We start from the raw sequence: 26,706 nt of genomic DNA on the forward strand, positions 1-26,706 counted from the left end.
AAACTTGACCCATCGCATTTTTTAAGTAGTGAAGAGGGAAATATACCCAGTGTTCGCCCCGTCTTAGCACAGCTGCACTTGTGTAAATTCAAGGACAGGGTGCTTTGAAAAAAATCATTTTAAGGACAATAGAAACTTCAATAGCCTTCAATAATGGCCCATTATCGTCCTTGTCTGCTTAGATAAATTAGCCATCTAATAGGATACCACCTATGGAGTGTGGACAATGATACCATTTTCCTTTCATTGCCATAAACTGTGCAAATAAACCAAGGCCTTTTATGAAGACCTTTGAGGAATGTTGTACATATTAGGAATGTGGGGGATGAGTGTTCAGGTTTCAGTGTTGAGTGCCTGCAATGTATTCTAACTAGATTCCTGTCACACCCAGTCTTGAGTAACCTAGAGGCTATATTGCAAGACCCAGGCACACTTAATTGAGGCGCTGTATCAAATGCAAGGATTATTATTTTTATTATTATTCGGGGGAGATGGCGGGGTGATTTGTTAATGTATATCTAGTGCATATCTTTACAGTTTGTTTTTGACATACACACAGTCACTCCTCTCTGCGTTGACTTTGAGATGTCCTCCTGACGTGAAAGACAAAATATCAAATGCATAGATTATTATTATTATTAACCAGAGTTCGCTGAGAAAACGCTGCACTTAAAGCAAGTGACATTGTCAAATAAAAATGTGAATGAATCTGTGTTGCCCGTGTCTCTCTCTCTCCCTAAAGAATACGCAACGCACTGGTCTGCCATCATCGGAGCGTCACACTCAAAGAATTATATCCTGTGGGAGTACGGAGGATACGCCAGTGACGGGGTGAAGCAGGTAGCAGAGTGGGGCTCCCCTGTGAAAATGGAAGAAGAAATCAGGCAGAAGGTAGGTCAGAGCAAGGGCAGCCTCTCAGCAACTGCACTCAAAGGCTCCAACCACACACACGTGCACACACGAGCCATGTGGATTTACTCGGTTGGAGCTCTGATTGGTATAAAGGCTGCATTTGATACGGTCATGCTTGGATCAGCAGCTAATTTTATTACCATGCCTGCTCAGTATTTGCCTTTCACAGCACCTGGAAGACCTTCTTGAAGCACCACAGCTCAGCTCAGTGAGTTAGCAACTCTTGTTGATTCCTTCAAGCACAAATTAGATCGTTCTCTTTTAGGAAACAACATTACGGGATGCAGACGAAATGAAGCTTTGTCTTTTTTTTTGTCTCGCATTTCTTATGTAACATCAGTTTAAAGCATGAGGTGGGAGGGCTGATGGATCACCGCACCTCCGTGTCTCTATCCTCTGCGCAGATTGTAAAGGTGTCGTTCAGCTGTCAGTGTTCATTCCCGGTTTGCGCAACTTCAAGGTTTATTCTTAAAAATAAAATAAAAGTCCAGCCAGTTCTGAAACAAAGCTCAGTGAATTGCGAACACAATTGGCAAAATGACTTTGAGTTGACTTGGCTTGTAACTGTTATCGCTTGTTTTACACTGACGTTGCTGTAATAGGAATGAATGTACAAGTGGCACAGGTCCCTTCCATTGAGGATCACAAACCAAACTCTCTAAATCATTTGCGTTGCTCTCATGTCATTAAGCATTTCTGTAAATTCAGTTGAAATTGTATTACCTAGATTATTGGATCCACATAATAAGCTTGCAATTTGCATAAATATTCTATGATTGGGAATAGTAGAACGTTGCCAGAACTCTTTTGTATTTAATTCTCTGAAGGGTTGGCGAAACCAGATTCTGTTTCTTGAATCTGTTTTCTAAGTGACTTATAATGCTTTAGTTTGATCTGTTGCCTTATTACATCTACAGTGGATTCCTGAAGCTCAGTGGTTTGAGCACTCGACCCGCAAGTGAGAGATTCCCGGGTCAGGGCGAAACATTGGGCAAGTTTCCTTACACACACCTCTGTTTACTCAGCAGTAAGTAGGAACCCGGTTGTTAGTATTGGCGGATCGCTTTTCCGGGGGTAATAATCCCTAAAAAATAAATAATAATAATTGCACCAATTGCGCACAGGAGTGTCCCACAAACAACTGAGAGCTTTTGCAGACTGAACATTTGTAATTTGGCCTGAATTCCTCTCCAGAAATGTGATCTTGTCTTCTCCACTGACTTTTATTGACCTGGCCCAAAACCCAGCGTTTGCTTTGTTATGGCTCGAGGCTCAATTGAGTTTCTCTCAAGATGGTTTCTTGCTTGTATTGCATTTTGCTTGCCAGAACGCTCCATTCCAAACTGCAAACGCCACTGAAAATCCATAAGAGTGATGGAACAAGTCTGTACTCCAATAACTGGTCGTCCGTTCATGGAAATGTAACCCCTTCTGCCCCCGTCCCCCACTCGCCCCCCATTATGAGCCAAGTGGAGATGAGGGTGATGTGCAGTGTGGCTTTCTGTGGATTGCTAACGGCTTGTCAGATTGCAATTGTTGAATGGCTTCCACTGTATAAAGGAATGCGCTCCTTAACAGGAATGTTTAATATCGATTGTGGTGCAAAGCTGCTTAGTCCAGTTTTCGTCAAAATAACCTTAGCTCTGCATACCGCAACGCCGAGTGTTCAGGTTAAGGCTTTGTTCTAAAGAATTTGATGAGGAATACTTTACTTTTCTGAGTGTTACAGCTATTACGTCGTCAGTAATTTTACATGATACTTGGATTCCTTATTGAGGAATTCCATTGCGGAATACCCCAAACTAGATCCCATAATCTCTCTTTATATAACATAAGCAGTAAAGAGTCGTGGGATGCACTTACGACCCAGGACAATTAATTTGTGGGTGTACATGCAGGAGCAGTGACAGTTTCTTCCACCGATCGTCTTGTTGGTAGACAACGAGTCAAGTGAAATGGGAGAACACTTATTTCCAAAAAAAAATTTTGGCAACAGACCGCATGTCATTCTAATGGGGAATGTGCAATGAGGACAGAGTTCATAGTCTGTTGCCAGCTGAATTTTGCTCAGCAAGTCACTGCTTTTAGTTTATCTGGTGAGACGCAGCAAGACTGAGTCAGTAGCAAAGGAAAACTGCTCTGCAAATGCCACATCTTCACCACAGATGGTCTCTCCAGCTGCTGCAGACCTAATGAGGAATTTAGTTATGCTTATGTATTCGTTTGCCTTTGTGAACATCTAAATCTAAAATAAGTGCCTGCTACGAGCCTCTGACTAGACAAGTTTATAACCAGGCTTGCATTTGATGTCACACTTTATCATGTCAAAATGTTTCAAAGCACCTTGTGCCGTGTGCTACTTTGGAGAATGAGGATTTGTGTATTTTCTATATTTTTTTTTAAAAAAATGCTTGATGGTATGATGAGAGGACTGTTGGGTGGGTATTCTGGAAAGATGATATTAAATTGGCCAAAGGGTCTTCTTCATCCAAATCTCTTGTTTAATCTTGTGACTGTAGTCATGTAGGCAGATGTGTTGCTGACCTGTGCCAACAAAATGCCCTAAATTGCATTGAGAATTAGTAGATGTAAATTTAGTAGATTCAGCAGTTACAGTGGGTATCTCCCTGCTCTTGAACAGTGTTATGGGATATTTAAATATCACCTCAACCCCTAGACATGTCCATAAGTCATTTCTAGGGGTTGTTTCTAGTGGTTCTTGTGTCTTAGTGGTTGGAGTACTCGCCTAATAAGACGTAGAGATCTGAGTTTGATTCCCGGGCAGGGTGAAACGTTGGACAAGTTTTCTTACTTCACACGCCTCTGTTTACCCAGCAGTAAGTAGGAACCCGGTTGTTAAGTCGATTGGTGGATCGCTTTTGTAGAGGTAATAATCCCTTCAAACAAAATAATAATTTGGTTACTTAATCCACGATTGTTTGTGGGACGCTGCTGTGTGCAATTGGCTGCCGCGTTTCGCCCACAAAATATGCCATCAATTCCCTTTGCAGTGTATTCTGTGAAGCACTTTGAGACGTCTCGAAGACGTGATAAGGCGCCGTATCAAATAAAACGATCATTATTTTATTATAAAATGAGCTCAGCTTCTGGTGTTGGATTCAAGCACACACCTTGCTGACTAATAGTGACTTGTCTTATTTCCTCTCAAGCTCTTCTCCTCCACATTCAGATGTGCACAAATTGGCTGCCTCGTTCGCCTACGAAATACAGTGACTAGATTTTACAGTATACCCTGTGCAACACTTTGAGATGTCCTCCTGTCATGAAAAGTGCTGTATCTAATGCAATTCTCTGTAATGGTGCGGTAATCCATGCACATCCTTTTATGAGGAATAGTTTGTGCAAACAAGCCCACATTTTTACTCTGCTATATTTTTGGTTTGTTACGCATAAATTTAAGTTTAGCACTCATGTTTAGCATCCGTAAAATTTCCTTTGAGCCGATTTGTAATTTTAGCACCTATTTATTGTGTAAAACATTTCAGTTTTTTGAATACACAAATGACACAAACACAACTTCAAAACCAGGTATCAAAGTAAGGCAATGAATGAGCTTCCCACTGTGATTCATAATTGCTTCATTAACTGCACCCACCAAGTAATTTTCAATTATCTCTTTCTCTCACTCTCTCTGTCTCGGTCTCTCTCTTAGACAACAGAGGGACACAACAGAGCTGTAGCTTTGCAAACATCAAGGAAATACATCTCCCCGATAACTAGTAATGAGTTTGAAACAACAATAATAATCCTTGCATTTGATATAGCCCCTTATCACGTCTTCTAGAGGACTCAAAGTGCTTCACAGAATATGCTGTAAAGTGAATCGACTGTATATTTTGTGGGCAGAGCCAACTTGGGTCGAAAAAATATTCGAGGCCAGACCAACATGTGGTGAACTGTAACATTCAATGCACAGTCACTGCGTTTGGCAATAAATCCTATGAAGCTCTTTGAGACAGTCTCCTGACACGAAAGGCACTTTATCAAATGCAAGGATTATTATTATTCTAATGATAAAATGTCCATTATCTGATGAAAAATGATCCAGTGGCTTAATTCACTTACTGTTGGAACCTGAATGGAATAACACTAGTGTTATAATGACCCACTTACAATGCAAGTCCAAGGGAAACATGTGCACCATTTGATGGTTCTATTCATGTTGATTTGAACTCCACTTAAGCATCTCCTGGGTCAGCCATATATCATGCAGTTTTTGTTCAGATGCTTATTTTTTCCCCCTTCAATCTATTGCACATTTTTATTGAAATGAACATTTAATTCCCAAGTGCTGCTAAAGACTATGGCAATCAGGCATTGATTTGCATGTGTGTTAGAGTGTGGTGTGGTTTATCATTGTTTGAATGTAATAGATTCTCTGGGTAAATGTTTGGGGCCACTAAGCTATTCAGCAAGGAGGGAGGGGGGTGAGGAGGTCAATGTTGATCTCTTTTTGGCTCTATTAGAAATGAGATTGAAACGCTATATATAGGATGTGACTGCGGGAAAAAAAACACTGCCAAAGCGACAAATCCATGATTTAAATTGTGCTTCGGGAAAGGGCTTATTGAAGACGTAGAGAAGCAGGGCTGCAAAGCAATTGCTCACCACCCCTTCATCACAGTGGCACACAACAGGGAGCCTTCGCAGTGATTCCAGGGAAGTTGTTGAGACGCAAAACCCAGTTGCCAGTGTGCGCAATCCACAGCCTCGCTGAAGAGTAAGCTTTCTCATTAGTGAAGCCAGCTACTGTTGTCAGGTGTGATGGCTTGCCTGCGGTTCACACAAGAGCTGCCTTACTGCTTGGCCGACTCTTACTACAGAACCCAATTTTCTCCCAAATGCTATCCACTGGCATCCTCCCTAATTCAGGGCTTAGCTCATTTGTTTTCTGAGTTAAACCGTGGGCTGTAGGCGCCTTTCGCTTATTATTTCAGTTGATGCACCACACAGGCAGGTGGGCTTCAATACCTTATCCAATCATCAGCAGCAGGACCCACTGAAGAAAGGTGTTATTTGTTGGCCGGGAACACTAAAGAGCCATTTCCCTGAGGATGAAAAGAGAAATATGTTTTGCAGAAAATGATGTGAAGAGTGAAGTAAACAGTCCTTCAGTTTATAGTATTTATTTGACATTGTCAGCACATTCTGTCTCTCCTTTGATTATATGTCTTGAAGACGTGATAAGGCGCTATACCAAATGCAAGGATTATTATTATTATTATTGATTGCATTCACCCAACTCTGAAAATTCACAGCAACACCACATATGACCAAGGCAAGCTTGGGAGGCATGGCGTAAGGAGTACGAACAGCTAAAGTATACAGCCCAGCATGAACAAGAGGCGCTTAAATGTTTTGAATCATTTAATGTGCTTCACTCAATCCAGTTAAGTATTAGGGAGATGAGGCATGTGAAGCAAAGCCGGAATTAAATACATCAAGCCTTTTGTGTTTGGAAGCAGAGCTGTTAATAATTTTGATTTTGATTTGATCTCGCTCTGTTCTTTTGCTGAAAGAATGCCTGTGAGCATTTTCGACCAGTTAATCCAGAAACTAGGCAGTAGATTTAGGGGATTAATCTTTGCCTTGATGGAGCAGGAGGCTGCGTGCAGTGCAGGAGGTCAAAACAGATAGCTTTTAAGGAAGGTTTTGAAGGTGCAGAGGGAGGGGGCGAGGAGGAAAGACTCCAAGATGGAGTTCCAGTGAGTGTGGGGGTGGAAATATGGAGTCTTGTATCTTAGTGGTTAAAGCACTTGCCTCATAAGCAAGAGGACCTGGGTACGATTCCCGGGCAGGGCAAAACATTGGGCAAGTTTCCTTACTCCACACACCTCTGTTGACCTAACAGTAAGCAGGAACCTGTTTGTTAGTCGATTGGCTTTTCTGGGGGTAATAATTCTTTCAAAAAAAATAATAATTTGGTCACTCAGTCCACGACTGTTTGTGGGACGCTGCTGTGTGCAATGAGCTGCCGCGTTTCGCCCATAAAATACAGTCAACTCACTTCACAGTATATTGTGTGAAGTGCTTTGAGACGTCTCAAAGACTTGATAAGACCCGTGTGATTTTGTTGTTTGTTGTTGATATCAAATGTAAGGATTATTATTATCAGTTAAGACATGATATGAATGAGCAATTACGAGGATTTAGCAGTTTTGACAACTGCCCAAAGATGATGTTGTGTAGACTGAGAGACAGACAGCCCAGTGCAGACATCAGATTTCTGTCAGACAGGCAGAATGGAGAAACCTTTGCCATGGATATTGGAATTGCTCTACATACTATTGTGACATCTTTGTCGCGAGACTTGGAACAGATGTTTAGGATCCACACCAAACATCTGCTGGCACGGCAGAACCCTGTGTGTTTTTTTTGCAGTGTAGTCAAGCAAACAAAAGCCGGACTTGGAAACAAAGATGTTCCACGATTTGCTTTTGGTTGAAGAGGGTGGGGAAGTGGTGGTGGTGGGAAAGAAAGGGGGGTGGGGGGGAGAGAAAGAGTTGAACGTTTTCGTTGGATCGTTCTCAGTGTTGATTCATCGCAAAAGCCAACCCCACATTACAATTGGAAAAAAGTATTCACATTTCGGCACTTGCACCAAAACCTCATTACTAGCCTTCCTGTGGATACTCATCAAAAGAGAAAGGTCAGTTGTTTAGTTCCGTTATTATTGCTTAATGAACCAACGCTGTATCTTAGATATTATTTTCAGTTGCACAATTTTCTTTAGCTTCCACACAATGTTAAGGTTTCCTTTAATAATAATAATAATCCTTGCATTTGATATAGCGCTTTTCACGTCGGGAGGACGTCCCAAAGCGCTTCACAGAACACACTGTAAAGTGAATTGACTGTATATTTGTGGGCGAACGCGGCAGCCAATTGCGCACAGCAATGTCCCACAAACAGTCGTAGATTGAAAATGACCAATTTATTATTGTTTTGGGTTTTGGAGGGATTATTATTAGGCGTGTGGAGTAAGGAAACTTGCCCAAGGTTTCGCCCTCTGCCTGGAATTGAACTCAGGTCTCTCACTTGCAAAGCGAGTGCTCTAACCACTGAGCTACAGGACTCCACTTTAGTTTACACTTGGCCCTATTCCAACCTCCTCTCCTCTCCACCCCACCCTGAGTCCTTCAGTTCCACCAGCCTGGCTCAGTTGGGATCACTCTTCCCCTCTGAGTCAAAACCTTGTGAGTTCAAACCCTGTGTCGGGACTTTGAACTCACAGTCTTAGGCTGACAATCCAGAGCAATGCTGGTGGGGGTATGAGGGGGGTGGTGGGGTGCAATCGTTTGGTCTGTTAACTCACAGCCCAGCATGAGTGTAAAAGAAAGCTGTGAACCAAATCCTTGTCTTGCAGTCTGACACCAACATGGCACGTGGACACTCTGTGAGCAAAGTCTGACCGGCTTTTAGTCATCTCTCCCCTCCCCAGCCACTGTCTTTGGCTCCCACCCCCAGCTCATGTGCCCTGACAGTTGTATCAAGCATCTGGACACATCTGCCTGATGTGAAAGGCGTTGTATCAATGGAAAGTGCATTACATTGTAAGTTAGCGTTCGAGCTAACACGAATGATGCCTGAATTCTTCCTGCTTTGCCACCCAGCGAAACCTTAATGATTTCCATCTCTATTCATCCACGTAGTCTGTGTATATGTGGGTGTCTTTCTCGCGTGTGTGCGTGTGTACACACAGGAGTGAAGTTAACATGCGCTGTTAACACAATTCCCTGGCTACTTTTTTGGAGTGGTTCTCGTCTCTCAAGGAGACCCACCAAGTCGTCTTCTGGCTCATGTTTGCTCGCTGGGAGGGGTCCAGATGGTATCTCTTGAGGATTTAAAAGACAATATATAAATATATGTAAAAATGATCCCAGTGACTCATCCATCTCCCTATTGTTTTGTGCAACTTGGCTCAGATGTCATAGAGACATGCTCATTACAGTGTTGCTCTGCGTGACTGTTCCTGGCAGTCACAAACCCCGCTCCTCTACCAGCTTATTTTACCCGCACTTTAATGATTTCATGAGACCAAAATGGTACTTCATATTCATGTATATCTTAATTCAATTTTTACTTATGTTTACTTATTCAAGAAGGTGAGGGAATTTCTCCCCGGCCAACAATTCTCTCCCTTCCCCATTCACTTTGTGATGTATGTGGGACACTGCTGTGTACAAATTAGATGCTACATTCAACTATAAAATACTCAGCTCTTGCTGTGAAGCACTTTTGAGATGGTTTTGATGACACGATAAGGCGCTATATCAAAACGGAAGAATTACTTTGTCTTTTGAGGGGTGTCTACAGTCAGAGTAATGTTCTCTCAATCTGTTTTTTCAGTATGGTAAATTTATTCTGTGCAGTTAAAAGCAATCTTTTCGTTTCTAGGCATAAGCATCGACTGCTATTAACTTTATTATCTCTTTAAAATGTATCTCTGGAAGACATCTGCACAGGGAATCTCTTTGCTTTTGTAATTTGTCCTGCTCCGGCAGTCAATGGAACAGCATGGCTGTATTTATTTCTTGTCGTGAGGGCTTAAGGTCTCTCTGTGTGCAGGTGACACAAAGACACTTTTATCATCAGATAAGCTCAACGGAGCGGAATCCCACCACTGTAGCCGACTGTGAAGAGCTTGTGGTGTCCATATAGTTAGTGAAGCTTTTGCGGAAATAATGGTTCTGATTTTTGCGATATTTCTTCGTGGATTTCTAAATGAAGAAATCCTGTAGTCTGCTCTGCAACGCCAGTCTGCAGGAACACCGCTACATGTCAGTGGTGTTTTTGGCCGGGGCTTCCCTTGAGTTGGAGTAATGTGCAGGACAGATTTCTGGTTAGCCTTCCTCCACTCTCCCCCACCCCCCCACACACACCCACACACACACCACTGCATTTCTTCATATTTCTTCATTAAGAAATCCAGGAGTCCGCCTTGACAATTTTCTTAATTAAGAAATCAGTGGAAAAATACTGTATAACATTGACCTGGAAGACGTCTCCAAAGCTGAGCCACTCAGTCAGTCACAGAGGGCTGTTGTGTGTTTAAGTATTTTCCTCCTCGGTGGGCCTGTCTACAGCTGCCTCATGTTTCTCAGATGGTGCTCGTACAACACAATACAATTTATATCTATATCGTGCTTTTGACTTCGGGAGGACATCTCAGAGTGCTTCACACATCTGGCCACTCAAGCTGGGGGTGGGAGCTGGAGGGGACGGGGGAGGGGAAAGATGACCGAAAGCATAGTCAAAATAGGTTAGGTCTTGAGATGTGCCTTGAAAGAGGTGAGGGAGGGAGTCAGAGGGACTCTGGGATGGAGTTGGGTTGAAAGCTTACCCGCCGATGGTGGGTCAGATGGATGTGGGTGAGGGGTGGAACATGCAGCTGGCCAATATTCACCGTGTATTTCTTGATGCAAACTGACTCCAGTTTTGTTCCTCTTCACACAGTCTCTGTGTATATGCACTCTTTATGTTACGGTATCATATCCACCGAAAACCCAATAAGACCACATCATCTGTACCAGTTAGTTATTCTCTTAACCCTTTGTGTGAGAAAGACTCTTTTATAATTGCTTCAAATGACCAGGGAAAAGGTACATTTTACAGCACAAAGCAGTTTGTGATCTCAACTGCTGTGAGTTTTGTAGGTTATCGGGTAATAAATAATGCAGTAAAACTATTTATAGCGTTTGAATGTCCTTACCCATTAGCCAGTAATAAACCAAGAATTTAATTCCACAAATATATTGGGGAATGAGGAAGGTGCTTCACATACTGTTTAAATGCGTGACTGACTGTGCTTCCAAGTCAAACTTCTCCTTTAGATTAATTCCATGGGATCTTTAAAGAAATGGGGTGTCCAATTCAAGTGAGATTTCGCAATGGTAAAATAGGGTTTTATTCACTTTGACGAGTGTGAAATCTCTGACCGTGCTGGAATTTTCACATGTAGCTGGGACCCATGGCTCTCTCAGTCTGATTTCCATACCCTTAAGCACGGTGATGCCACTTGGAGAGAGCCAGGCTGGCACGATGGGCCAAATGGTCTCCCTTCTGTGCTGCAAATTTCTAAGGCTCTATGAAAAGATTTGCCGGTCATTAATGGAATTACTGACACAATTGTTTAAGTAAACGGTGTTTGGAACGGCGTGTGTGTGTTTTTCTTAATATAGTTAATTATTTAGAGAATGTGCTTATCCTTCGGAAAATAACTGGACAATGGAAGGAAACTTTCAGTGGAATGCAAACCTAGAGTGAGAAACAAGCATTGTTGGATAGTCAGTGGGGACATTTTGTGATGTTTCAAGGAACAAAATTAAAACTAACAAAGCCCTGGAGAGTGGCCCCTTGTTTTAATAGGGTTACATGGTTAGTGGATCTTTTCTGCTATATTGGGCCCATTCCAAAACTTACTACTGTCTGAAACTTTCTGCTTCAGAAAATATGGTTCAAATATTTCCGTGTCGCTGATTGCAGGCGGACCCCAAGAAGGTGTTAGATAATGGGAAATGGAGGGAGAGATGGAGGGGGGATGGTGGGTGGCAGGGTGGGGGGCTGGGAAAATGCAGCCTTATTTGTGCCGGGTAGGTTATTAAATGAACATTACAGTAAATCGCGAAAGCCGTGGAATTAGTGCGTTCAGTGTTTTGCTGCTGGTGAGATTCTTCTGTTCGACCCTGAGCTGTCCTTTCTCCCTCATATCCGCGCCACAACTGGCACCGCCTTCCATCACCTCCGGAATATCGCCAGACTATGGCACTACCTCACCCCTCACGCGGCTGAAACTCTGGTCCACGCCTTTATTACCTCAAGGCTGGACTATAGGAACTCTCTCCTCGCCGGCCTTCCCGGTCCTCCCTCCACACTGCAGGTCATTCAGAACTCTGCAGCTCGTGTACTGTCCCGCACCACATCACCCTCACCCTCACCCCCACCCTCGCTCGCCTCCACTGGCTCCCCATCCCCCAGAGGATCGAATTCAAGATCCTCATCCTCACCTACAAGGCTATTCACGGACTCGCTCCCTCCTACCTCTCTGACCTACTATCCCCCTACCTACCCGCCCGTACCCTCCGTTCCTCTGGCTCCGGTCTGCTCCACATCCCCCGCCCCAACCGCCCTACCATCGGTGGTCGGGCCTTCAGCCTCTCAGCCCCGAGGCTCTGGAACTCTATCCCCCAGTGCCTTCGCCGCTTCCTCCCTTTTCTCCTTCAAGGCCGGTCTCAAGACCTTTCTCTTTGACCTTCAGCCTTCAGCTCCCCTCTCGACGCTCTACCCCCTCCTCGTTCCCTCCCTTCCCTCCCCTCACCCTGACCATTTCCCCCCAATGCTCGGGTCCTGACCCAACTGTACAGTGCCTTGGGACGTCCTCCCGAAGTGAAAGTCGCTCTATAAATGCAATCTTGTTGTTGTTGTTGTGTCATGTGTTTCACCAGATGTGCACTGCTCTGCCAGACTATCAGAGTTGCTCGCAAGTGATGCTCCGTGGGTTATGCAATGCCAGTCATAAATAATTCAACAAGATCATTTCTTAGTCACTTGTTTGGAAGTTTAACCCGTGAATTGCAGGATGGATAGTACTGTACGTCTTTTTCCCCCCTTCCTCCTATTTAACACATTGGGTCTTTAGCCCATGACCTTGGCTTGGTCTGGGGGAGGCTTGCAGTGTTGTTAGCCCCAACTTTTGCATGAAAGATGAAAACAAAGTCTGGCCTTGCCTCTTTTAGGCCAACCTTAAAGATCCCGCAACGCCGTTCAAAATGAGAAATGAGTCTTTCCTGATGTTCTGGCCAACAATCCTCCAGATCCATTTGTCTACAAAAACAGTGATTGCACTTGACAGTAATGAATGTTAAGTACTTTGTGATGTCTCAATGCACTGTTTATTTAAAAAAAAATCTTTTGTGGTGTAATACACACAATCGATCCACTTTACGGTATATTCTATAAAGCACTTTTTAAGGCGTCTTGACTATGTGAAGGCACTGTATTAGAATCAAATATCGTTATAAAATTCAGAGGGAAGCAATTAAAAATCGTAAGTATAAAAGAAATGCATTGGCTTGAGATACTTTTGATGGCTATTTTATCCCTTCTGTAGCCATGGGAAGGCTTATGCGTATTTAGTTTCAAACCAGCGAGCTCCTAGTCTGTGAACTGCAGCTCTATCCACTACACCCAACTGAGCTAACCCTCAATTCATTGTACGTGTGTGGTGTGTGTGCGTGGAGGGTGGGGACAGGAAATTGTCCAGACTGCAGAAATTGGTGACTTTTAAGGTGTTATAATTGCTGGCTTAACTGCTCACATAGCAAGGTAAGTGTCAATAATAGCTTTGGCTCCATAATTTATCCAATTCCGAAGTGTTGATAGATTGATAAACCATCCACTCCAATGAGATTGATTTTCCTCCAGGGGCAAACAGAAGCATTTATTTTCAGCCACGCTGTATTTTTATATAACTGGCCATTTTGAACAGCTTAAAAGTTTAGGCCATGAATGTCTTTGCTGAATACGCATTGTGTGTTTGTGTGTGTGTGGCCTTGAGAGAGCATCACGTCTGTGCCTTACAATAGGGCCGTTGTCTCTTTGTACATGTTAAGGCCGATATATTTTCCAGCTCGCTACAAAATTTTTTTAATCAATTTTAAAAACTTTTGCACATCCCGTTGCAATTCATTTTATGTTTTCAACAGTGTTTCTTTCACTTTGAGGGGAAATACCTTCACAGGCTAAAAGTAGGTGGAATTTCAGGCCTAAACCTGCCAGAGAGTTGGGTCACTGCCTGATCATTAATTGGACCTCATTCAGGACCCAACTCTTTGGGTGCCCTTTGCGATCTTCCTCAGACCCTATCTTGCGCTATCTGCATCACACCTACCTATAAATAGACCGTGTTGTCAGAGATGTAATCAGTGTTAATACTGTGTGGTTTGAAAATGTTCGCAGATAATTGTCAGGAGCTGGAGGATCCTGTAATTCAATTTGAAACTAATTGCTGTTTTGCTGCTCTACCGAGTTTGGTGAATACAGCACGCATACTAATCTGTGAGGGCCACAGCCCCAACTCAAGCTAAGCGCACTGTTCATCAAAGACTCCATGGACCAGTAAGTTTTCTGCAAAGGCAGTTGCAGGAAATGTGCACCTGCAAACTGAATTTGGAGAAATAATCGCACAGTACATTTTGTTCGTAGTCAGTCTAAACCTGTCAGGTGTGTAACAACCCGCTCTCCGTTTGTTATGCATGTAATAGTACTCTATTATTTAGCATGTTTGAACATTGCATGTTTGAAGAAGTCTCAGATAGTTGGTTGATCTACTGAACATTTCTAGACCAGTATAGTAATAATACTAGAGTTCCTTCATTCCCATTGCCTCTGCTCCCACACAATCAGCTTAGCGATGGGGGAAAACTCCAAAGAAGGGGTTTTGATTCAGGATTCCTTTCTCCCGACAGGAGAATGAACTGAGACCAGAATCCCGGAGGGGAAATTGAATCTTGTCAGTCCATTCAATAGTCCTGCACATTGTGTGCTCTAACATTGCAAAAATGTATGTGACATCCAATGTTCTCAATGATCAGACACTCTTACAGTGAGGGCCTGTAGTATTTAATTTAAAACCTGCTTGATGATGATGATGATGATGATAATACTAATGCAGGCAAAAGAAGAATGATAGTGTTTGGAACCGTTAATAAAAATTAGTTACACTCTCCGAGGGAAACGCACACTCGGGAAGTTAAGGAATGAAAAAGAAATTCTCCTTGAATCCCTAAAGCAAAAAAAAGTTAACTTTATTCACTCCTTGAAACAATAGCAATATTGGTTATGTGTGTAGCGTAGAGATCGCTTGGGTCCATCGCATTGAGCCCAGAGGGTTAAAAGATGGAGTTAGAAACTTAATGCAGAATTTATTGGGAAAGGAAAGGCTTACTGGAATCTGTATGCTTTACAGGAGACATATATTGAAAGCCTCAATTTGCTTTCAAGCCAACGTAAGCTCACTTGCATCTTGCTGAATTTCTGAATATAAATCGCTCTCCATTTTTTTATCTGATCCTTTTTAATGCCAGATTCATTCGGAAACTCGGGGCAGGGCGGGCCGTATGAATCTGCAGGCTTATTCCTGGTGAAGTTAATAAATGGGAATCACTTTGTAACAAGGTATTTGATGGAACGTGACCTAACTAGGGGCGAACCCCGAGACAGGAACAATTCCGAATTCAAATTTGTTCAATTTGACTTCCTTGGTCGCTGTGGGAGGCATATTGCAAAGTAAACATCGAAAAGCAGCTTTTTTTAACAGAAGTATTTTCAGAGACTTACACTAACCAAACCAGCTAATACTGCATCAATTAATTCATTTAAAAGAAAAAAAAACTGCAGAGATTTTTGCTGTGCAGCTGTAAATAATAATAATAATAATAATCCTTGCATTTGATATAGCGCTTTTCACGTCTTCTGGACATCTCAAAATGGAATTGGTTGAAGTTATGATTAACATGGACACATTGGGAGTCTGCCTCTTGACATAAACGGAACAGAACTTAGTAACCAATAAATGGAACGGGCCTCGAGATTTGGCTTAAAGATATAGAGTCGCACTTTGGTGGGTTTCTTTTGCCTTTAATTCTGCGTTTTTTGTTTAGTTTTTTAAAAATCACATTAAAGTCCGTCAGAGGTTAATTGTCTCCAGAATAAACCCAGATGACAAAGAGGAAATTGGGCACTTGAGAACGCAGCAAAATGTTAGTTCACAAGAGACATTTGGCTGAAGAAGAAGAAGACTCTTTAGGCCATTTTAATCTCATCCTTCCCAGAATATCTGCCCTCCTGTCCTCCCATTAAGCAACTTGAAGCTGAACTAAAGCTGTACATCCACTGATGCAGATTGTGTGTGATCGAGTCTGTGGGGTGAGGTTTTCTGCCCAGTAACGAAGTGCAGGACGACTGCAAGCCTTTTTACACATATGGCTGCAATCTGTGTCCACACACAATTCATTCACTGTTTCATATCCGTAAATTATACATGATTAAAAGCTGCCACAACATAAAGATAAACCCAGCAATTTCCTCCAAATTCCTGTAGTCCATAAATTTCATCGGGTTCTGGATCGAGAACAGATAATTAAAAAAATGGTGCCCAGTTGTTCACTTCCCACATGTGACAGAATGGGTGAGCAACAAAATAATAATAATAATAATCCCTAACTTTGATACAGCGCCTTATCACATATTCGAGGCGGCTCAAAGCGCTTCACAAAATATACTGTGAATTGAATGTACTTTGTAGGCGAAACCCAACAGCCAATTGGGCACAGCAGTGCATAGGACTGTAAACCCAGACTTGGTGAGTTTCAAGTCGTAAATGTGGGGCTTAAACCCACAAACCTTTGACTCAGAGGTGAGAGTGTTACCAACTCACCAACATACTTAAAAAGAGTACCCAAAGCCGGCTGACCGAGTTCCACAGAGGCCAACGATAGCTCAGATAAAATTGGACTGTTTGTGGAGCATTGCTGTGTGCACATTGGCTGTCGTGCTCACCGACAAAGATACACGGTCAACTGCACTTGACGGTAAATTATTATTATTTTAACCTGAAACAGAGGTGACTGTGGATACAGGTGATTGATTCAGAAAGCACTGCTGTTGAATGGGAAATGACCTTGGTGCTGGTGTGAATAGAATTTTTCTCGGCACTGACAAGAATTTAGAGGAGTATCTCTGACAGTCCACCGGCAAGCGGAGAGAATCACTATTCCCAAACACGCTTGGGAGGGAGGGCGGGTGCTCATTGGGAGGGTCAACAAGGTGAAGGTTACTCCTCAGAAAGGTGCAAGTGTTCAGCCTCCCAAAGGGGGTATACTGGAAACGGAGCTCTCTGTACTGTGCAGGACAGTGTGTCCACACTGGCCTGGAAATCCATGTTCTCATGTGGGAGGCCGGCATTGCTTCCACTTTGGTTGAGCTCAGCTTTCTGCTGTCTCTTGCTGCACACTGAGAATCTCAATGACATTGGACCCTGTAAAGACCTACCATCCTGCCTAGGCTTTAACCTGTAGGACCACTTTGTCTTAAACGGAATTGTGGAAATCTCATGATTTCCATTGTAGTTTGGAAATACCTTATATAAAAAAAAAGAGACTGGCGTCCGATTTGAAGAATTTTTTGCCCCGTAATTTCAGCCTCACTTTAAAACTTAGCGTAAAAAATGTTCCCTATGGGGTCAGACTAGGTGGATTTTCCAGGCTTTTAAAGCTGGATATATATTGGCGGTAATTCTTCTGTCCTGTTTGTCCCAGTTGTTTCCCTCCCTCCCTCCTTTCCCTCTCCCCTAAGCCCAGCATGAGATCTGCAATAAGAAAAAAATGTGTCAAATCCGTTTGGCCACCTCTTTCGACATTTTTGACAAATTAGGATAGTTTTATCCTGAAAGGCATGAATAATAATGCAGATTACTTCAGCCTTGTTCAAACCAGTTGCGGTGCTCTCCCTAATAAACCACACACTCCACAGTGTAATGTGGAACTACGCTGCGCTTTTAAATGAGCTGTCGGATTCCCAAACCAAATATAATGGACGGTTTTCGAAATGAGTGGATGTGTGGGGGAGAGAGGGTGAAAAATGCCATGCTTTGTAACAGATTCCACATGTTGTGGAAAGTGTTATAAAATCCGCCATATAGCATCCCCTATTTTTCATCAGCTCCCAAGAACTGGCAGCCAGTCAGTCTACCCTACGTCTATATAAAAGTCGTTTCTCAGATTGTCCCTACTGCTATCTTTGCTTGCTCAGCGCACCGAGAAGCTACCCTGCGTGAAGGGCGCTATATAATATAATATATAAATGCAAATTGTTATTGTTACGGTCTGAAAAGGTGGTGGACACTGATTCAATAACAACATTCAAAAGGGAATTGGGTAGGTACTTGAAGAGGAACAATTTGCAAGATTATGGGGAAAGAGTGGAGGAGCGGGACTGATTGGGTAGCTTCTGTGCTGTAATATTCTATGATTCTATGCGTGGGGAAAAGTGCCCAATTGCTGAATGATGGAGAGTGTTAAGAGCATCTGTTGGAGGGGTGGGTGGGGGGTGGGAAGGGCTTCATCGTTTAGGCTTAACGCTGCTCAAATCAGGTTGGAAAGGCCACTGCTCAGACACGCTGTACTTTCCAACAACTGCCATCAAATCTTGGGCTAGCATCTGGTTCTGACTTTACGAGCTTTACGTGGGGCTTACACTACAGATGTTAAGTATCAAGCAGGAGCCTGGCACATCCCATCCTGTTTCTTCAAAACTGCCTGTCACACGGCACAGTGTTAATGAATTTCTCATGTCATTGTGGAGCCTTCGAATCTCTCAAAACTACAGTTTGATGCCTGTTGACCTCAGTGGGGGATGAAACTTAATTGCATTTGAGGTCAAGCAGCATGAAATTTATTTTGCAAACTCAGGCTTGACATTGCACTTGGTTCCAGCCTCATGGCTACTTGGTGGTCAAATTTAAGAATCGTAGAAAATCCTTACGTGGGGTTCAAGTTAGAAGCCAGCTGCTTGGTCGCGATTTTGTTTTAAGAACTGCGGGATGAAATCAAAACTGCGTTTGTGAAATTTCCACAGTTCTGCACAATCTTAAAATCGCAAGTTCTTAAGGTTATGACAACGAGAAACTTCAGGCTTCTTGGTTCTTAAAACTGCTGTGCACAATTGGATACCATGTTTCGCCCATAAAATACACAGTCACTCCACTTTACAGTATATTCTGTGAAGCACTTTGAGACCTCTCAGTGATGTAGTAAAGCGTTATATCGAATGCAAGGATTATTATTGTTATGCTGTTTAATATATTTGACATGTAACTTAAATTATCTGTCATGTCATTGTGGAACCTATAATAATACTTGTATTTGATATAGGGCCTCTCATGTTAGGAGGGTGTATCAGAGTGCTTCACAGCATTTTCCTGAGATTATTTTGTGAGCGAACTCGGCAGCAGAATTAACACAACCACGTCCCACAAACACCCTGTAGTGAATGGTTCATTTTATCCGAGGGGGTTGGGGAGAGAATTGTGGGCCAAGACACTGGGAGAAACTTCTTTATATTTTTGAGTCGTACACGCGAATGCTTAATGTCCACACGAGCAACAAGATGGGATTTCGGTTTGATGGTCTCTAATCTGAAGACGCCATCTCAATCAATGCAATGCACCCCTACTGCTGTATTGGGGTGTCAGCCTAGACTGTGAGTTTAAAGCCCTGACGTGGGCTGGGCGTGAACTCACCATCTTCTGACTCCGAGGCGAAAGGAAGCCCTTCCTGCTTTCATATCCATTGTGCTGACAAATATTGTGATGTGACTTGCAGGATATTTACGCCGATGTCTCTTTCAATGAATCTCAGTGAATTAGGTTTAATGGACAGTAACAAAGGAATATCTAAAAGTCTAGGCTGAGAGATATTACAATGTAAACTGTTTATATTTCTGATGGCTAAAATAGCCACGTTTGGAGAATGCAGATAAAGCACATTAAATATCGCATATTGCAATGTCGAGTTTATTGATTGACTTGATATTCTATTTACATTCAAAACGTGATTGAAGCAAATAACTATTCTAACTCCGCTCTGCTACCAGCCCAATGAGTGACCAGTAACACTGGAAGCAAACCACAGCGATATGAACAGTACAACGTAAACCTGTCCTTGCGCCAGCCTGGCTCAGTGGGTAGCACTCTCGCCTCAGTGTCAGTAGGTTGTGGGTTCAAGCCCCACATCAGGGCTTTAAACTCACAGTCTAGGTTGACACTGTGAGGGAGCGCTGTATTGTCAGAGGTGCCATCCTTCAGATGAGATGTTCAACCCATCTGTGCCTGTTCTGGTAGATGTTGGCTGACACTGAAGATAATTTGGGCATTGATTCTTGATAGTCCTTCATGTTAATACAGAGCGAGGTGTGTGGGTGAAACCCGCACTGAAGGAAGAAATATTCTCTGGAATTATCCTATGCTCCATTTCCTACCCACCAATGTGTTAGTATTTTGGCATTCAGAATCCCAGTGCCTTGATGGTTGAGGAGGATTAATTAATGAACATTTATTTGGCCGTAATGACTTGCTCGACTCAGCGGGTTTCACACACACCTGTCACTGTGAGCCTTCCTGTGAGCAGGTACTCGGCCAATGAGCAGATGATTGTGCAGCTAGAATTCTCCAGTTTGCGGTCCAGGATCCACAAGTTGAGTTGTCAGCTGTTAACCTGACTTTCTTCAGGCTGAATTGGATTTGGAGCTTATTTACATAATATTTGCATGACAATTATCTCTCTCTCTCTCTCTGGCACCCTTCATTTCCCAGTGCTAAATATACAATATTGCAATTTCCATCTCATAAAATGTCAGCAGCTGGATTCCTGTGCACTTCTAATCCTGACGCATGGAAATCTACTTGTAATTCATTCGCTTTGCAACTCATTTGTGTCTGGCTTGTGTTCTTGGGCTGTCATTCAACTTTGTATCCTTCAGTGCAGTCAAATATGCTCTTTGGCTCAATCACCGACTGGAAGTAAGCAAAGCAATGCATAGGACAAAGAAAACTTTCTTTAACTATTTAGATTGGCCTCTTAACCATATGCTCGGAGATTTTTGTGCCTCGGTATAAGGATTGGAATAAATAATTAATTAAATCATTTGCATCCTAATATTTGGTAATGAAGATATTAGCATAATGATTAACATGCAATTAGTATAACAGTTCTGTAATGCGCTATTTAGTAAACCCTTCAGGTCCTGCACCAGATGTTTCCTTTTTGATGCTGTTCCATTTTTAATGCTGAGTATTTTGCTGTGGGGTGTTGCTTGTGTTTTCTGCGTTTAACATTTGCAAAACACTACCAAGCTGCAACCGAAATCATAAGTAGAAAGATGTGACATTACTGTGCACTTAGAGAGAGGAAACAAATTACAACCAGCACTTATTCATTGTTGCCCCACCTCAAGTACTCGCAATTCCTATCTCTATTTAAGGAAAGTCTATTCCAGTTCAGAGAATATAAGAGTAGAATACTGGTCTTTTCTGTCCAGTGGTGCGCTCGGGTTAAGTAGCATTCCCACTATCAGTGGCATCAAACAGCAACAACAAATTGCATAGTATAGCGCCTCTCAGGTCAGGAGGATGTCCCAATGCACTGAATGTGAATAGAATTTGCAGCTTCTGTTTATTTTCAACCTTGACATGTACAAAAGCGATCTGTCTGTTACTGTCCAATGCACTGCAGTGTTGAAGTGAGACCGGAGGCGGGGGGCTGTATCAACAAGAGGATTACAGCCACGCAGCCAACCTGTACCAATTTGTTTGATTTTCTGCCGTTTATTGCCAGAAAACAGCAGACTTGACTTGATGTTATGTCAAACTAATTTCGCCAAAGTAATCCACTTTTACTCCCTGTTTGTCTCTCTCGCACACTCGGGGGTTGACAGTGGGTTGTTGATTGTTAACACTCATTACGTTTGGCACAATTTGCCTTTGGTTCTCCCCAAGTGGAGGGAACCCTAATGAATATAAATTCCACGCTTCCATAACTAATTAATATCAATGTGGACCGGGTGCTTTGGGAGGCTTTAGCCATCTGGTGCCTCTTCTCTCCACTGCCTCGAACCTTCCAGCTGATAAGGCAAACAGTGAGTTTGTGCTGAGAGCTGGTGCGGATGGAATGTAGCTCTGCAGTTCGTCTCGCCGTGTGATGGTGGGATCTTTTCTGGGTTTGTTTAAAGAGCAGCTCGATGTAATGGCAGGAGGACGATGTGCTGGGGATTCTGCAAGGATTAAGATCGGATGGAATTGGCTAGGCTGAGCGTCTGCATTCAGACCTCCTTTGTGTGGTCTTCAACCATGACGACAACTTGCATTTATATTACGCCCTTCACGTGGGGTAGAGTCTCGCAAGACTTGACAGTGGGGGAGCTTGGGGCTGAGCCAGGGAGAGAAGGGAGGGGACCTTAGGCTTGGTTGAAGAGGAAGGGCTTCAGGTGCGATGGGATCTTCACGCTGGGGTGAATGATCTTTATCTGCTGCGTTGGCCTCATTAAACACACAGTCACTGCACTTTGTAGTGAATCCTGTGACCAAATTATTATTTTTTTGAAGGGATTATTACCCCCGGAAAGCGATCCGCCAATCGACTAACCAGAGGGTTCCTACGTACTGCTCACTAAACAGAGGCGTGTGTGTGGAGTAAAGAAAGTTGCCTAACGTTTCGGCCTGCTTGGCAATCGCACCCAGGTCCTCTCGCTTGCGAGGCGACGTGCTAACCACTGAGCTACAGGGCTCCACATATTGTAAATTAAAGCTGCTGAACAAAAAGATTATTGCCAACTGAAGTCAGATCAAATAATATCATTTATGCTGGTCAGGAGTGGTTGCAGCCTGGGGAATGCTGGCAGGAAATAACATCAGAGAGTGATAAGTATATAAAGGCCAGCTGGTATGATGTTTGGCTTACAGTAGAGGGAATGAGGGCATGGTGGAAGACAGCTGGTATATATCTTTATGGCCAGTGCACTTGGGCTTGGATAACTTCTTAAACTCTGCGTGCCTTGTGTAAATTTCCTCAGGGTAATTGCTGTCAAGGCGAATGTTGAGGTTTTTTTTATTGATCTGAATTGTAATCCAGACACAAGTGCCAGCCTGGCTCGACTGGGAGCATTCTTGCCTGGTTTGGGAGCTTGAACCCACAAACTTCTGCTCAGAAGGAGTCCCTGGCAACCTGATCCCATCATTAATTCCCCTCTGGGTACAGAAATACTTCCTGGTGTCTGTCTGAAAATTGTTCTTTGCAACTCTAAACTGATATCCTCTTGTTCTTCTTGTTCTACTGTCTACTGTACTCTGAAGTATTGTTCTGGATTTTACTTTTTCAATCCCATTTAACATTTTACACACCTCTCGAAGGTCTCCTCCGAAAGCTCTTGCCTCAAGACTGAAGAGCCCGAACATGCCTTTGTTAGGAGGGACATTCCCACCCACAGTCTTGCCATTAGTTTCCAAGGATTTAGAAAAACATTACAATCTGTTTCCCTACAGCCTCGTACATCACTTTAGAAGCACCTTAAGTCAAACTTTAGGAGTTTCCGATGTCCAATATGATGTACAAAGCTGCAGGGAAAGGTTAAGTAGGATAACATGTCACTGACCAGGGCCTTCTGCGATACATCAGAGCAGAGATGTGTTCATTGAGGCATTGTCTTGCTTGGCCTCGTCGCCAGCAGCGTATCAGCTGAATTTTGAAATATTTGGCTATTTTGAACTGTACGGATTCTTGTGTCTCCATAAAACTAATACAGCCTTAACTGAGAGATAGTTTAGCCAACTTTCTTCTCAAATGTCAGAAGAATGAATTCAGGAGAAGGACCAGGGTTCATTCTCCACAGCTGCAGGGAGCTCATGTTTCACACAGAGAGCTGTTTCCTAACCCTGGATTCGTCGCAATGCCTTGACTATGCAGTGAGTGAACTGTAGTTTAGTGGTTAGAGCACTCGCCTCACAAATAAGAGGAATCCCGGGCAGGGCAAAATGTTGGGCAAATTTCCTCACTCCACACACCTCTGTTTACCTAGCAGTAAGTAAGAACCCGTTTATTAGTTGATTGGCAGATCGCTTTTCCGGGGCTAATAATCCCTTAAAAAGACAAAAACATTTGTTGGTGGGACACTGCTGTGCGCAATTCGCCTCTGCATTTTACCCACAAAATATAGTCAATTCACTTTACAGTATATCTTGTGAAGTGCTTTAAGACATCTAGAAGACGTGGTAAGGCACTAAATCAAATGCAAGGATTATTATTATTATTATGAACTCCAATTCCCACATTTGTCTTTTAATCCATTTTAACAAGAAGAGTGTATTTGTTTAGCAAATCTCCTCCTGCTGTTTGGTCCTGGATATAAAACATTTAATTACGAACCTGCCCTTCAGGATTGACTAAACCTATAGCAATAGTTTTTTATGTGCAGTGATTAAAACCTGCAGAATTGTGATTTGAGACATTGCAACTTCACCGGGGGCAGAAATACTATCTTGAGATGGAGAGAGAGAGAGAGAACTCACCCTGTTTTACTTCAATCACTCAATGATTAAATCCCTCCAATCCCACTCGTTAAAAGCTTCCCTCATAAGTACAGACACAATCAAAGAAGGAGACAGCAGAATCGTTCAATGAAAATTTCCCAACCTGTCCACTGATGCCTAATGCGCTGAGACAGTTTTTGACTTCAACCACTGAGCACTAACCACTGAACACGCACAAGTGTTCCGCAGTCAAACTGTTTACTGTACTTTCTGATGGTGAATGTAACCAAGCTGAAGTACAAAACCAGCTTTGATGGAAGATTTTGTCCCCGTGTGTTGGGCTGCTCCTGTGTGGTGCACAGGCTGTGGTCAACAACAACAACAACTTGAGTTTACATCGCACCCCACACTCCGCATCGAATGAGTCTGTCTGTGCAAAGAGATCGAGTCCAACCCATTTCCACATCAATCCCCAGCAAGAGGCAGACAAACTCCCAAGCTATTGATGTGGCAGAGTGGCTCAGTCAGAATCCATTCCCTGACACTGAGCGGTTGAGCTCACAAGGAAGCCCCTTCTCAGGGTGTTCCCATCATCACTGATGGTTGAGGGGGGCAGCTCGCAGCTTTCTAAAGAATCAAATTAAACTCCCGACCACTTCACTTGAGTACGAACACCGCCATGACCTAAACAGTGGACTCCATGAGCTGAATGGCTGTCTGCTGTGTTCCTGCCCCAGACATGTCATTCTACGCTTTTCTACAACAACAACAACAACTTGCAGTTATGTCACGGTCTTCACGCGGGGTAGCATCCCGGGGCACTTGACAGTGGCAGAGTCTGAGGCCGAGCCGGGGGGAGAGGGAAGGGGGAGGTGACCATAAGTACGATCAAAAAGCATCATAAGTTCAGTGGCGTGCAGGCTGATTGGAATTTGAATAAGAGTCACGTACACTTGCGCATGCAGGAATAGTCTATTGATTGCCGTAACTACATTCTGATTAACTGTACCTCCAGTTGGCTTTCAGATTCCCACTGCCATACAAACAAGTCAGTAACTGCCATACGCAAAAGTGCCAGGCGGCCAGGAACCCTTTAAGAATGTCCTTGACCTTTAAGAAACATTTTTTTCTTCGCTTCTTAAGATATCCTAAATAGAACTTTAATATCAGTCCTAGTTTAGAAGACAGTTTCTTTCCAGGAACTTGTGGCTTCCAAATTGTAACAGAAGGATTTTCCTTCAATTTTAAGACGAAAATGGTCTCACAGTCTCACACGTAGCCAAATACACAAGTCCATTAACTTTACAGTATATTCTGTGAGACGTCTCGAAAATGTGATAAAGTGCTATATCAAATGCAAGGATTATTATTATTATTTTGAGCCTCACTCTACAGCTTGTTTAACGTGACTATTCTTGAGACAAGGAATGTCCAAATACTCAAGAAAAGATATCTCCCACGGGTACCAAACCCCATGTGTTACACCTTGACTGTCAGTCAATCTGGCTCGCTGCTTGAAATTTGCCTTCTCCTGCGGAGTTACATTCAGTGTTTGACAGAGAAGCATCTCCCAGGACACTCTGCACAGTGGAGGTTTTGTAGGAGTCATTTCCCTATTCCCTTTGCAGCTGCTGATGCACGCGTTAAAACACAAACCCATCTGGTGGAGAAGAGAGATGGCCTTCCTGTGGAATGCTCCTTGCCTCTCTATTTTCTCCGAATTCCATCACGAAAGGATTCATGACAAAGCCCATATTTATATATCGCCATATTCGTGTTACCAAGAGCCGTAATTCTTTATGGAGTTCATGAAACCTCCTGTGCCATCACCTATGCTACACACGCTTCGGGGGATAATATATTAAACCCCTTTGTGTGCCACAGGAACAGCCAAGGAAATGTCTTTAGGTAATGGCTCAATTTTACATTAAACCATGACAAATGAAAACTATAAATCAAGTCTGCTCCAATTCATTCTTGCAGCATGAGTCAAATCTGCCTTCGGAGAAGATTAGCCCTGAAGACAGGAAATTTACCTGCAGCGTTAGTGTCGAGTGTTTGGAGGCGGGTGGGTGTTTGCAATGTCTTCACAAGGTGTTTTCACTGTTTAAACCAAGAGGCTGGACAGAAAGAATTTAGGTTTGGAGTTTCCAAATCTGAAAAAAAGAAAGGAAACTATTTGCAATGCTGCCCAGATGGCTTTGTTGGCAACAGGAATGCCCCACGTGGAACCAGGCCACACAGCTCAGGAAGGTTCCCACATACCCATCCGCAGTTCTGTGCTGAGTCAGCCAATCTCAGTGGGAGGGCCTTGCAATTATGCTCAGCACCCGGGGCTAAGGCAGAGAAGAAACGCTGCCAAGTTTCATGCTCACAATCAAGTCATCTTACCTTGTACAAATGTGCATGTTCGGGAGCTTGTGACTTACTCCACACGCCTCTGTTTACCGAGCAGTAAGAAGGAACCCGGTTGTTAGTTGATTGGGTGCATCGCTTTGGGTAATAAACCCCCCCTCAAAAAATAATGATTTGGTCACTTAATCCACGACTGTTTGTGGGTCGCTGCTGTACTCAAGTGGCTGCTGGACTTCACCCACAAAATATACAGTCAATCCATTTTACAGTATATTTTGTGAAGCACTTTAAGACATCTCCAAGACATGATCAAGTACGATATCAAATGCAAGGATTATTAT

The 26,706-nt window shown here is 43.1% G+C and overlaps 1 protein-coding gene across 1 annotated transcript in view; it reads left to right on the forward strand.

Annotated features, from left to right (window-relative positions):
* Positions 1-742: 742 nt before the first annotated feature.
* The window catches only part of LOC103175053 (spondin-1), a gene marked incomplete at its 5' end in the record, with an annotated part of 53,894 nt that continues 27,930 nt past the window's right edge, over positions 743-26,706 (forward strand). Inside the window, 1 exon segment of the mRNA XM_042345461.1 lies at positions 743-891.

Source organism: Callorhinchus milii, unplaced genomic scaffold (genome assembly GCF_018977255.1).
Source record: "Callorhinchus milii isolate IMCB2004 unplaced genomic scaffold, IMCB_Cmil_1.0 Scaffold50, whole genome shotgun sequence".
Lineage (NCBI taxonomy): Eukaryota > Metazoa > Chordata > Chondrichthyes > Chimaeriformes > Callorhinchidae > Callorhinchus > Callorhinchus milii.